The following is a 15,795-nucleotide window of genomic DNA, read 5'->3' as shown; positions in this document are numbered from 1 at the left end:
CTAATGCTTCTTTTGATTGGATCATAATTATGTGCAATTTGAGTCAATAGATCCATGTCCATGAATACCCCTGGAACTACCAACTTCCCTACATCTAATTCCTAGATGCTATTCTATGGGGCTGGAGAATTTCTCATTGCAAATCCAACCTTGAATAACCCCAACCTAGACAATCTGACCTATGGATCTCTCAACCAATTGCCCTTATCATATAGCCCTTCTCCTATCTTTAAACGAGGAGCTCTAGGCACTAATTCTTTTACTTTTGATGCCTGATTAGTTGACAACATCAATTGTTCAAGAAAATCATCACAAATGGCCCACTCTTGATAATTGACTTTCCCGAAAAATTCTCTCTTAGGTGCCATTTTGAAAATGCAAGAAATTAAACAACTACCCCCAAATGGTTCAGCAACAAATCAAGACCTTAATTAAAATACCACAAAGAAATTGCCACATAGGAGTACAAGAAAACCTGATTTGAGCTCGAAGGAAACTCCTCTACAACTGAATTGACTCACTCTATATTTGAACATAATAGCTCTGTATCTCCTCTTCTGCAACAATTATTTTGAACGATATCTTTACTCAATTGACAGGAGATCATATATGGTACCCAGGGTCTTAACTACGGCATTGATTCTGCATGCTTCGACCATCCCTTCAAAATTGAATTCCTGAGAGAATTTGAATTTTCACTCCAACGGGTCACAACATTCCTGCAATTCTTTCCTTTTGCTCTTTTGCTGTTTCGCGAAGCATCACCTTTAGGCAATTTCGTTAGGTGAAATCACGCCAACCGTTCGATCAAAAGAAACTTGATCGATCGTTAAACTGACTTAACTGTATTGCCTTTGCGCTGGCCCCACCTCTTTTTCGCCATTTCGTAGACTTTATCTTTCGAGCACTTCTCCTTCGCGAAACTGTGCCAGATGTTAGATGGAATTCTAATTGCTCGGCATTTAACTCTCACCAGGACCACCAACATCTTCATTAACTATGCCTTTGCCTTGACTGCTAGCGGTCTTTCACTATTTCGTGAAGCTTAAACATCTTTCAACTTCGGGCCACAAAACAACGCGAGGCATTGGATCAGATTGGAGATGACCATCCTTTAAGGGAAACCCTTTATGCCTGCTTTTCTTATGCCACTTTTTATTAGTTACTGACTACCATGTGGCACTCAACCATTGGTTTTAGAAAACCGTTCAAGCCTATTTCAACGTCAGCCACGTGTCTCTCCCTTTTACTGTCAGTTACACCTTGGTGGACCCTCAACTTCTTCTGAAACCACGTGTCCACATACACGTCACCATCTATCTTGACACCTGAACAAACCCTTTTTACTTTTGCTATTTCACGAAGCATATCCTTCAAGCATCTTGCAACCACGAAATAACGCCAGCCGTTAGATCAAAATGAAGTTGATCCTCCTTTAACCTCATGTTTTATCTACCTTTGGGGATGAAAAACTTTTTCGCCATTTCGCAGGGCATAAAGCATGAGCACCTTACCCTTTCAAATTCATGCGGGCCATTAGATTATTTTTTACTTGCTTGATGCTTAACCATCTAAACTGACTCTAACAAACATGGGCCCTCCGACTTAACCTCAAACACTTGGCACCTAGTGACTTTCAAAGATGACATGTCAGTCCTTCATTTGCCAAGAGAAAAGACTGGGTTCCACCTCATCCTTGCCACCTGTATCTGCCAGGTCACCTCTTATCCCGCAACATGACTCACTTCTGGGACCCACCTTATTTTAACCCTTGGACCCACCTCGTTGACAATTGCAGCCTTTGCCACATGCAACCATCTCACTTGCTCTCTAGACCAGCTGGACTGTCTGCTTGGAGTGCCACATCATTTCACCATTTCGTGAAAGATAATTGTCGAGCATTTTTATTCTACGAAATAGCGCGAACCGTTAGATCAAAAGAAACTTGATCACCTTTTAGTCACTTAGAAAATCCTCACGTGCAGGGTCCCACCAGATGCTTTCACCATTTCATGAAAGGTATTTTTCTTGCAAGTTTAGGCTGCAAAATAATGCCAGCCGTTGGATCTTGGGCAAGATGAGACCTCTTTAAACTGGACCAAAATCGCCATTTAGAATGCATTTCCTTTTCGCCATTTCGCAGGTCATAAACCACGCACAACTTCGCCTAACGAAATAGTGAAAACCATAGATCTTCCTAAGAGATGCACACAACTTACTGGGCCTGACAACATTAGGAGGGAAATATATAAGGCGTAAAATTTTACGATTAATTCAAATGACCGCCTAGGCAAATGACAAGGGGGGACACTTCCTACGAACCTAAGACCCATTACTTAAGTGGATAAAGTAACGAAGAAATAGAAACTAGAGGGTTTTTGATAAAACATTGAACAAATTAAGATTAAAACCCTAAACCCCTAGGACCTAACATAGAGCTGAAGCAATTGACAGCATGTCTAAATCAAAATTTCAAAACCTAGCCAATTATGGGAAAGGAAAACCCATTTTTTAAACAGTGATAACACACTGATGGCAATGTATACCCATATCAATTATTCTAATGAGTCATCTCATCCAGAATGTGTTATATTAGAATTATCTATTAGTCCCAACCAGTATTAAGAGGGGAGGGGTGAATCAACACTTTATCAATCTTTCACAATTAAAATATTTAACTCTAATCTGTACTTATTTAATATTCATCAATAAACTTAACTACTATAGAAGAATATGCATGCATGAAAATATATACATTGACACCAAGATTTATCTCATGGAAACTTAAATGGGAGAAAACCATGGTGTGAGTAGGAACTCACAAAATTTGTACTCTTCTGGAATATGCTCGGTGAGGAGCCATCCCTATTAAGAGATTACAAAGACACTGTTAGGTGCCACCCGATTAAGGGATTTTGTTCAAGGCCTGTTAGTGCCTTTACCCTATTAAAGGTAGCTTGATTAAAGGACTTAAGAACATCAATTAACATGTCACCCGATTAAGGGATTTTACAAAGGGCCCTATTAAAGTCCCCCCAGTTAAGGGATTTAAGTTGCAATAGTTAGAAAGTAACAAAAGGATGATCTACTAAATTAGCTACTGATAGCTTGATTAGATCACAATGAGAATCACTCTCTATCCACACTGATTGTGGCTTCTCTACACAACACCTATTTTCTACTTATACCTTCAGCTTTGCACTTTGTCCATCCTCTGACCTTCGGCTTTGCACTCTATCAATCCTCTATCCCTCAGCTCTGCACTCTGCTGGTCCTTTGTCTCTCGAATCTGCACTCTACCGGTCTACCTCATACACTCACTGCTCTACTAAATCTTCTAAGAACTTCCTCTCACTCTACTCTTCACTTTGGATCACCTTCTACAGGATCTTCTTTCTAAAAATTTTACGATCAAGAATTTCTGAATGAACTCAAAAATACAGGATGATCTACTAAATTAGCTATTGATAGCTTGATTAGATCACAATGAGAATCATGCTCTATCCACACCAGTTGTGGCTTCTCTACACAACACTGGTTTTCTACTTATACCTTTGGCTCTGCACTCTATTGGTCCTCTGACCTTCAGCTCAACACTCTATCAGTCCTCTGTCCCTCAGTTGTGCACTCTATTGGTCCTCTGTCCCTTGGCTCTGCACTCTGCCAGTCTACCTCATACACTCACTACTCTACTAAATCTTTTTAGCACTTCCTCTCACTCTACTCTTTAGGATCTTCTTTTTGAAAATTTTACGATCAAGAATTTCTAAATGAACTCAAAAATACTTTATACATTTTTCTGTCATCACCTTCAGGTGTTACCTCAATCAAAGCAACTATAGATTTTAGAAGATTTCAAATTCAAAAATCTCCCACTCTTTCTATGTGCACCCTACAACAACTCTGCCAACTATCCAACTAATTCTGCCACCGCATCCACTAAAATAGTGACTTCTGGGTCGAGTTAAGTCATTTAAGTGAAAACCAGAAAATGCGCAAGTAATCATGGCTTGACTACATGATAATTGAAGTTGACTTCACCAACTTTTAGTTTGGCATAGACACAAGCTCACCAACTCACCTTTTGCCATTGCAAATAAATAACCGATCATTGCTCTGAGATTTATGGTGATCACCTATCTTCCTTTTGTCATACTAGTGTATCGGTATACCACTACACTCTATATTATCGGTTCATCCTTTGATTGTCAGTTTTCTATGCTATCATCAAGTCTCTTTCCCTATTTGCCAATGAGGTTCTGGTTTGCACACAATCTCAAGTCTTCTTGCCTGAGTCACCTTTTGTGACTTCATCATCATCAGAATGATCAATCTTCTTGAGTGACAGATTGGTTGGCTTAGTCTATCATCCCTTGAGTTGATTGATCTTTTGTCATCTATTTCTAATGTTGTTTCCATGTGTTTGCAAGTCATCACCTTTGCTATTGAAATATAACACTCCACCGATACCACTTCACCGGTCAGTGTTAGATGGGAATGACAAATCTTATCTCATATACCAATTCTTTGGATTGACCGGGTTTGTCAATGCCAACAATTGCCCCCTTTGGCATTGATGGCAACACTTCAGAATCTATCTTATAGTTGCATGTACTTCCTTTATTTCTGTACTGGTCATTACTTATGCTCTGAGTAATAAATAATAAATATCTCCCCCTAACATTAGTAATACTCTATTTCAACAACTTTAGCTCAATCACTACTTACCAATGCTCAAACACTATAATCATATCTCTCCCTTTGACAAAAATGCCAAAGATTCATTTCACTACACTTGTAAGACTGCTCCCCCTAACCAGAGTAGTCCACACTTATCAATCTAGTCTTAGAAAAAAGATTGAAATCACACCAGATTGATATAGAGCCCTTTTTGCTTACTTTACTATAGGTAGGTGCATCACCCCCAACTTACCTCTAAGACATTCAAAGGTGTCCTTCTATAGTGGCTTGGTGAAGATATCAACCACTTTCTCTTTTGTTGGTATATATTCCAACATCACTTCCTTTTCTTGAACGTGTTCCCTTAGATAGTGATATTTGATAGCTATATTCTTTGTCTTGGAATGCATCACCAAATTCTTGGATATGTCAATGGCACTGGTGTTGTCACAATGAATCACTACCAATCTAATCACCTTTTCTTGGATACCTTCCAACAATTGCTTGATCCAAACTATATGTGTGCATTTGATTGCAGAAGCTACATACTCAACCTCAGCTGTGGATTGAGATATGCAATTTTGTTTCTTGCTTGTCCAAGATACAATCCTATCTCCAAGAAATAATTCACCACCACTAGTGCTCTTTCTGTCATCAATGTTCCCTATCCAATCTGAATTAGTGAAAACACTTAAGCTAAATTCTCCCTTATGTGGATACCAAAGACGATACTCATCAGTCCCCTTGAGGTATCTAAGTATTCTCTTGACTGCCACCATGTGAGTCTCTTTTGGATTTGTAGAGAATCTGGCAACCAAGACAACAACTTGTACTATGTCTGATCTACCATGTAGTGCATATTGCAACTTACTGATCATGGACTGGTAAAGTGTCTCATTCACTTCATGAGCTTTGTATCACTCTTCTTATTTCTGGTATAAGTAACTCCTACCGGTCTATCTTTACTTGGGGAAGATATAGGAGTACCTAAATCCTTTTCTTTTGTATATGTTGTAGGTTTGGTTGTTGCAGTCCCCTTGGGTTTTGTCTTTGACACTTTCTTCTTTCCACCTATTAATTCTTCATCTTTATTAGGGTTGACCCCTGATTATACACTAGCACCAATGCAGGTAGTGGCACCAGATGCATCGCCTCCATATTTCTTGTCAAGAGTGTCAATCATTCTTCTTACTTTTCTTTTCATGATTGGCACTTGAAGTTCCTGTTTTATTTTGGAGCTTGCCTCCTCGTAGGTTCCAAATCTCTTTGCCTTCAAATCTACTGGTTTGGACAATAGAATTTTGACATAAATTTTAACAATATATGCTGCAACCTCAGCCCATAGGTGGAACCCAAAAGGTTCTAGGTTGAACAGCTTGAATGATACAACAATCTGTGTCTACAAGAAAACAAATGTTGTCTTTGTATTTCTGCACTAAACCGGTTGGAATTGTTTCCCTCTTGTGCATCCTCATTTGAAATTCCTTAAAGTATCCTCACATTGTTTCACCAAACCTATCTCCTAGATCCCTAATCATTTCACCTATCTGAACCATGATAGGTTTCTCTTTAGACCATACTACATTACCCTTACCGGGGAAAAAGTTTTGCAGATAGAAAAATATACATACCAGTAGTGAGCCATATTTGAAAGATTTCTTCTTGTCCTTCTTAATTCTTTCCATGTTCACTGTAAATTGTCTTTTAATCATCTCACAACTATCATAGGTTACATCCTCTTTGATAATTCGATAGCCAACATGTATGGTACCACTCAACACACTATTCATCTGGCTTGATTGATAAACCCTGTAACCCAGCACTTCAGAAGCAAATCTTACTTCACCATCCTCAATATGGGTGATTGTCATTTCTCTACTATCACATCAGGATTTGGTTAACCGGATGACTTCAAATGATGAAATTGTTCCTAGGGTTGATGCTTCATCAGTTGCACTAAACCCTGTCACTCTTCGAATCACCTCCTTTGTAATCTTGATTGGTGCTTGAGCTTCTATCCACAAAAATTGATCATGAACTTTTCTCAATACATACCTAACCCAGTCGTCATGAAACTGATCAGGAAAATCAACAACATTTGACAAATCCTTGGTCTTCAGTGATAGATATTCTACCTTCAATTGATCATTAACACAAAACCCTTTAAACTCGTTTTGAATGAACTTGTCTCCAAGTTCTTTGAGCTTGCAATGAATGTAGGAATGAATGTATTCAACCAATAATACACTGGAGGGCACAGATGATAAGGCATTGGTCATGTTGATCTCACCAGCTTTCATCGAATGCAGCTTGAACTTGGGTTGGCATTCTTTGATAGCTTCAACCAACACATGAGTCGATATAAGTGCTGTCATGATGACCTTCAAACAAACTTTTCTCAAATGGGGTTTGGATACCTTTTTCTCAGAAATACCAACCACCACTATCACTCAGCTTGAACTTTCCACACACAAATTACTAACAAGATCTCAATCGCCTTTGTTTGCACAAGAGCTCAAGAAAGTTCACAAGAAAACAATGTCAATGAAAATGTGTTGAGATTTCCTTATTTATTTGTTGAGATTTCCTTATTTATTTGTTGAGATTTATTGGCGTAATGATACAACGGTTAGTTTTAAAACTTACATCTTAAGGTACACCAATTAACCTTTTACCGGTTGTTTGTTACCAATACCGATACACAAACAATTACCTCATAAGGCATTTCTAAAACAATAACTCTTGTCTAACTTTTATGCATCTCAACTATGTAGATAGACATAACTTTATATTGGTAAAGGGGATACAAGAATAATCTTACCATATGTGCTCCCCCTAGGCATCGGTATGCCTAGTTAGAAGAGGAACTATCATCACCGATGGATGATGACCTGGTTTTAGAATGACCTTCTTCTTTTATTTCTTCCTTCTGGATCCATGTTTTTTTCATTTCATTTCTCACTTCTTCAATTGTCTTCTTTCCTTTCAGGTCATTTTGCTCTTTCTTCTCGCTAAACCGGTTCTTGTTTTCAAATCAGTTGTAAGATCGGTTCCTACACTCTCTGGCTAAGTGACCGATCTTATGACAATTGAAGCATGACATACCAATTGTCCTCCATGGTCCTGAATTATTTCTCTGGCCTATTCTCATTCTGCAATTTTCTGCAACATGACCAAAATTACCACATGTGGAATAGCTGACATTGAACTAATTGCTCCTTTTATTATGACTAGTCGATTTAAACAATGATCTTGATACATTTGACTTGAACCTGCATTCTTCATATTTGTGTCCAAACGTATTGCATGTGAAGCAATGTCCATTAAATCTTTTTGTATTTGACATATTGCTAGATTGAGATCTACACTCATAAGCAGTGTGGCCATACTTGTGACAATTATGGTAGTAACCATCAAAGGTGAAAATATTCTTTTAACTAACCAGTTTATTTTTTATAGTCATTAGTCTTATGACCCAATTTACCACAATGATTACAAAAGGATTTGAAAAACTTCATACCTTTCACTTCTAAATGGTTCCTTTTATCATCCTTCATCTTTTTGGATTTAGATGATTCTCCAGTTTTCATAGGACCTGTACTGGGGTAACCAAGACTAGTTGTTTCCTTTGTTCTTCTCTAAGACTTGAACTGTTTATCTACCTTCTCAGAGATTTCATTGAATTTCCTCAACTTCTCATTTCTCTCATTTTCCAGTTTTTAACTCACTCTTGAGTTGTTCAATCTCTTTCATCATCTTCTCCCTTTCTTCTGTGTTGTCATACAGATGCTTATATATTCACTCTCCTAGTGAGAATTCAGATTTCTTAATCTTTCTCAATCATGATTGCATCATTTTCTCTCAGGGCATCTTCAGCAAGCCTCCTGGCTTGTTGAGCTTTTGACAAATCTTCTTTTGCCTCCCTCTTTCTTTCATCAACACTTTTGTTGGCTTTCTGTATCTTAGTCATTCTCAGGGCCTAACCTTCATGTTCTCTTTTGAGATGTGTGACTTCTTCGGTTAGCTTATTGTTCTTTTCCATGAGTTTTGAGATTGCTTCTTCAGCTTCTTTAGATCCACTCTGTTCAGAGAGTTGATCTATGATGTCCTGACTCTCATTTAGTTTTTGAGCTAATTCCTTTCTTTTTGCAAGACATTTTCTCAGTCTCTCTTGCAGCGTAGCAATAATTTCATTTGCTTCATCAATCTTATTTTGATACCCATATTCTTCCATGATCTTTATCCTCAAGCTGTCAAGCTTCACTTCAGAGGAATAAATCTCTAATACCAATTGTTAGTCCCAACTGATGCTAAGAGGGGAGGGGTGAATCAACACTTTATCAGTCTTTCACAATTAAAACTTTTAACTCTTAGCTGCACTTATTTAATATTCACCAATATACTTAACTACTGTAGAAGAATATGCATGCATGAAAAGATAAATAGTGACACCAAGATTTATCTCATGGAAACCCAAATGGGAGAAAACCACAGTGTGAGTAGGAACTCACAAAATTTGTACTCTTCTGGAGTACGCTCAATGACGAGCCATCCCTATTAGGAGATTACAAAGACACTATTAGGTGCCACCTGGTTAAGGGATTTTGTTTAAGGACTGTTAGTGCCTTTACCCTATTAAAGGACTTAAGAACATCAATTAAGATGTCACCTGGTAAAGGGATTTTACAAAGGGACCTGTTAAAGTCTACCCAATTAAGGGATTTAAGTTGCAATGGTTAGAAAGCAACAAAAGGATGATCTACTGAATTAGCTACTAATAGCTTGATCAAATCACAATGAGAATAGAATGGACAGGTAATGAAGAGTAATAAAAATAAGCTTTGATGGCATTCACATAGGGATGCATAGGAGGTTGAGCTAGGGTTTCATGACCCTAGCTGTAGGCGGTGCTGGTGTGGGTTCGCGCGGGGACGGGGGGGGGGAGTGCTAGTTTTTGGGGGAAGACGGAGGAGGAAGGAGGTGTGAGGGATCGGTGGTGGTTGTGGTAGTGGTTGCCGAGAGGTGGGAGGGTTGTGCGGGGGTGGGGTTCTACTGCTACGGTCGAAGCTTTCCCAGGGGTTTGGGGTTTGAGGTGGGCCATTCCTTGGTGGTGTGGGTGAGGGGAGTGGTCTTTGGTGCTGAGCCCCATGGGGAGACCTTGGGGTGTGGGCCCTCAGTCGTATCCTTGGTTTTTTTAATTTTTGTGTGCCTGAAGGTGATGTTGGGTGGGGAAGCCTCACAGACAGTTCCAGCTATGGATTTCCGTGCTGTAGTGGGTTCAAACCCCCTTTTTAGTACGTAAAGACATTTAACAATAACCTATTCTCTTCTGATTTGGGCTCTAGGAGTGCTGGTAGCTCATGCATGGGGAAAATTAATGGTTGCCTGGAGAGATGCAGTGAGAGGCCAAAGTTGATTATCCCTCCGGAGATCATAGCTGATGACATTGAATACTTTTCAAATCACTCACTATACTGCAAGTTCTTGGGAATGAGGGTTTCATTGCAGTTTTTGGAAAACTGGGCATAGCAGACATGGGCACCGGAAGGGGAAATGAAGATTATGCTGCTGGCAAATAACTATTTCATGGTTACATTTGTAGACATCTAAAAATGGTCAACGCTTGCGGAGTCATACTTTAACATTTGCACATTGCCTTATTTTAGGGTTTTTGCATTGCATTAACATTTCTTCTATGTTGCATACTTGGTCTTTATCATTTGCGAGCATCGAGTCCTTCTTCTACATTCCTCATTTTTATTGCTTTTGAATTAGGGTTTTGTCCTCTTGTCAATCTTGTCAATTTTGTGATCGATTTGTCATCGATCATTGTCCTTTTCAATCGTGTCAATTTGGATCAATTATTGTTCCTTGTCAATTGGCGCCTATCAATTTGGTCTCTTTATCAATCTTGGTCAATTCGTCAACCAATCTCAATCGTTGGTCTCTTTATCAATCTTGGTCAATTCGTCAACCAATCTCAATCGTTGGTCTCCTTGTCAATCTTGGTCAATTTGTCATTGATTTTTGTCACCCAATCTCAATCATTTATCAACACTGGTCCTTTGTCAGTCATAATCATGATCAAATCGACCCTATATCAATTATCTTTTGTTAGGACCTAATTGTTGTCCTTGCATTTCTAATTCATCTTCTAGGGTTTTATGATTTATTCATTTAATCTTGTTTGTCATTTTCCCTCTAGGTTAAATAATTTATTTATTTATCCTAAGTCTTCTTGTCACAATTAAATATTTATTTAATTGGCTAATTAATTCCCCCTCTTTTTGTGAATTAATTAATGACTGAAAAATTATTAATTAATTCACCTAATTTTCTAATTTCATCAATTTCTAGTTTCCTAATTTCCAATTCATCATTTCTAACCTAATTTTATAATTTCTTCTAATTTCTATTTCTATTTTCAATTTTTTGTCATAACATCTTGCATAGCAATTTGTCATACACTTGTCATAATTTTGCTATTCTTGTTTTGAATTTCCTTTCAAATCTCTTCATGCTAATCTTGTCCTCTCTTCAATTTGTCTATAAATTGGATGAATTTCTTCAATCAAGGATCTGAATCAATCACGCTTCTAGTATCCTTACGCTGTCATCTCATCTTGTCAATATTGCTTTCATAATATGCTTGTGCACTTGTAGGTGAGATCCACAAAAACACTAATTTGAAGGAGAAAGAAGGACAATGGAGAATTCTGGAGGAGATATTCGCGTTTGTAATGGTTTGCATTTGGTTTGAATGTCTTATTTTCAATATCTCCATTGAATGGTTTAGGATTTCTTATCATTGCAATCTAGTTTTTGTGATTGAGCTAGTTAATGTTTATATTGCTTTGATGAATTCCAAATTCCTATCTACATTAATTGGTGAACCCAATGTGAACTAACCATTTAACCAGGTTTTGAGTGCCTTTTGAGCTGATTTGCAAGTGAAAACCCAAGAAACAGGGCAACTCAGGGCTTTCTAGACACTTTTGTGCCTATGTAGGAGGGATTTGCACCTGTGTTAAGGAGATATGTGCCTGTGTCAAAGGGATTTGCACCTGTGTCAAGGCATTCTACGCCTGTGTCAAGGCATTTTGCGCCTATGTTGAGACATTTTGCGCCTGTGTAAGGCCAGAAATAGAGGTGAAACCAGTGTTTTTTACTTGCAAATTACTTTGTTTTCATTCTGTTCTTATATTTTGGTTTTTCTTTGGTACTAATTCTCTATGCAGCACTTTGGTGTTACGCGTGATGAAGACTAAGAATGAAACTACTAAAAATCTTTTGCAAGACGCAGTCAAAGACTTCTATTAAAACATCTTGCATGTGATTTTTAAAGTAGTTACACATTTAGTTTCCTAAAGGTTAATGAACACCATGCATGCTTTGATTTCTTTTAGTTTGATTGCATGTTTTAACCCTTAGAATTGGGCCTGCCTCTCGATTTTCCTGGCACTTCGTACAGGCATTGGTGAGAGGGAACAACCCTAAGTGGTGATGGGCTAAAACCAAGCTCTTCCGAACCACTCTAAATAACTGTGGATGCAACGAAAGTTGTAGACAATGGGTGCTAGAATGGTATTGTGACAATTTATTCACCAGATCAATACCCACTTGAACAGATGCCCTTACTAGAACCTCTTGTTTAGATTCCAAAATCCTTCTATCTGTTGGCTCAGGCATTGTGATATGTGCATGCCAAAGACACCTCTCATGTACTCCTTAGTTAGAGATAGCAAGTTCTTAGGAAGTGACGCCCCTTGAACTCGAAGCTTGGTATGCCCGAGAAGTGAGTGCACTATAAGGGGGAGCCAGTGCTACCAAGCGTCTAGCTATCTGGCTAAGTGTTGTATTTTATGGATAGAGGATTCAATAGATATTGTCCTTGCCAGCCATAGGAGTTGTTGTAAATATGCTTGATTGTCTTGAGTCAAAGTTAAACAAACATTTTGTTTTTCGTGATTGTCAAAGGTTCAATTAAAAACAAACTTTCAAAAGTGCTCATAATCAACTTGGGTTTTCAAAATCAATAGCCTTCAATTCAAAACAAAATCCAAACAAAAGTCCAAATTTGTCCAAGTATTCATCCAACATTTGAACATGGCTTGTCAAAACATTGAATATCCTTGTTTCAAAATTCATGTCACTTTAGGCTAGGTTTTGCATAGTCCAACTTAGGTCCTAGGACATATTGTCATCTCCTTTCATTTTAGTCCTTTTCATTGCAAGTGTCCTCATTTTGCACTTAGGTCCAAGATCATTTTCCCTAAGTTTGCATTTCATATCCAAGATAGATGTCCATTTAGGTTGCATAGGTTGCATTTTGCATATTCCAAGTCATTGGTCTTCGCATATCCTTATCATTGCATTGTCATATCATATCCTTAGATCATTTTCATATCATATCCTAAGTCATTGTCATAATCATTGCTTTCTTGCATGTAGTTTAAAAAACTAGGTTTTGTCATACTTGAGTAATCCAAATCTTTAAATAAACCCTAAGTCATTGTTAAGAAGTCTAGACCTTATCAAACTTTTGTCTTTTTGTCATCAATGTCATTTGGTCAAACCTAGCTTAGTATCCAAGCATATAGGGGAGACACTGTCATTTTGTCCTTTTTTCACTTGGTCCTTTTGTCCTTTGAGGTCTAGACATCATTTCAATTTCCTAAGGGTCTCATTTTTAGAATTGCATTCATGAGTTTGTCAAAATCTTGAAAAAACAACAAAAACATAGGTTGCATTCAGGCCATAGATTGCATTTTCGTCTATTTAGTTTGAATTTCATTGCATATCATACATCATCCTTGAAAAATTCCATTTGCATAGTGACATTCCTGTTGAAACAAGGTCAAAATCTAAGAAGATGGGCGAACCAACATATCAACTCATTGACAACATATCAAACTCACAGTTGCAACCTAGTCAATCATTACAAATGGAAGGTTCATCAAACACATCATTACCACCATATGGAATGGTTAAACTTGGACCACCTCCATTATATGAGCTAGTGTTTGTACCCATGAAACCGAGATATGGGAGTGTTCCACCAACGCCAAGGGAAAATGCATCTTTTGACTGGAATCAACTGAACCTACAACATGAAATTCAAACTCAAAAATTACATGAGGAACAAACTCTTTCACAAGGATTTGGTTTAGATCAAGGCATTCAAAAAGAAATAAATCCAAATGTTTTACCAGATTCTTCATCAGATTCCGATGCTTCCGATGATGTTGATATGTTCCTTAAAGATCCAAAGTTGACAAAAAAGATGGATAAATTCTTGAACAAGGTCTTTAAGATGTTCCCACAAAAATATCTTGACATGATGAGTAATGTGACCTCCTCAAGTGAGCAAATTAATGTGCAAAAACAACAAGGTGGTGAGTTGTTAAGTTTCTCTCCACATCCAAATGAAGAAAATGTGCAACAAGAAACTCAACACACCTTGATGAGTAAACGTGCTTCGAAAACGTTGACAGTGACTATTCCTCAAAAGTCACCATTTGAAACAATAAACAATCCATTATTTAATACAACACCTATAACACAAGATCAAATGAGGGCCACACAAATATTGGCAGTTGTCCCTCAACAATAAATGATTCCTCGAATAATTACGAGTGGATCAAAATCTAAGATGCAAGAAAGTTTTATGACGGGAATGCCTGATCTCACCAATGTCCAAAACAATTCCACAATGCAACAAAGTTCCTATGTCCCATTAAGTTCAATACATTTGTCAAACACTCAAGTACCTGTTGTGCAAAATATTGTTACAGATCCTTCGATAATGGCAACACAAAGAGCTACAAATAGTGGTTTGCACCAACAACAAATGTTGCAACAATTGAGTAATACACAAAAGGCACAATCGAATGTGCAAACAAGCAATGCACAACAACAACAATATCGCATTCAACAACATGTTGCGGTGTCTTCTACACCATTACAAGTCAATTCAAACTTGCAACCACCACAGTGGATTGGACAAACAACACAACAAGTAAATGTGAGTGCCATACCCCATCTCAAGGAGAAACAACAAAAACCTCCCAAACAAAGTTTTTTGCAAATGATGGGATTTACATCGAGACAACAACAATTGGCACAAAGTCAGCATCTTCTGATTCGTCAGTATCAACAACAACATGTGCCTCAATATGTGCCAAGACAAACAAGTTATCATACTTCACAACTACAATTGATGTCTATGCAATATCAACAACACCCTCAATTGCAATATCAACCAAGGCTACCAATCATGATTCCACCACAAGAAGCACAGCAACAAGGTCAATGTCAAGGCACAGCACAACCACAACAACAAGAGCTGTATCAAGACCTTTATATGCCAGAGACACCAAAAACAACAATATCTGAGCATCAACAGCCAATGGAGAGCAGGATGTATCGACAAAGAGTACACCCAAGAGTGAATGATGAAGTTCCAAAATCTTCGATACCTGACACATTTGCACAACAGCTTGAGAAGTTGCAATGATAAGTCAATGCATTGGAAACCAAAGGGACAAAGAAATTGTACACAGATCAAGATTTATGTCCTAATCCATTTGACAAGAGCTTGTACATGCCTCCCTTCCCTAAGCATTTTGAGGAACCTAATTTTGAGAAATATAAAGGGAATGGCAATCCAAAAGACCACATTCGAGCATTTTTTGTAGCATATACTGAAGTGAGTTATGAGGAAACATATTTGATGTGCTTATTCACATGAAGTCTCATAGGACAAGCCATGGATTGGTATTCGCATTTGCTAGGGAATATAAAGACATGGTCAAAATTGGCTCAAAAGTTTATATCCCACTTCGCATTCAACATTGACAGTGAAGTGACCATGTCAGATTTATGCAACACCAAGCAAAAGCAAGGTGAACCATTAGTGACTTTCTTGCAATGATGGTGAAGCTTGTATAGTCATTCTTCCCTAGATATACCTGAAGAACAACAAGTGAACTTATTTATTCAAAATTTGGTCCCAGAAATGATGTATGAACTCAAATTGAAAAGTCCCAGTACCATTGAGAAACTCATTAAGAAAGGGATGAACATTGAAACTGCTCTTGTAGCTAAGGGAATCAT

The sequence above is a fragment of the Cryptomeria japonica genome, chromosome 4 (genome assembly GCF_030272615.1).
Source record: "Cryptomeria japonica chromosome 4, Sugi_1.0, whole genome shotgun sequence".
Lineage (NCBI taxonomy): Eukaryota > Viridiplantae > Streptophyta > Pinopsida > Cupressales > Cupressaceae > Cryptomeria > Cryptomeria japonica.
Note: the sequence above shows the minus strand (reverse complement) of the source record.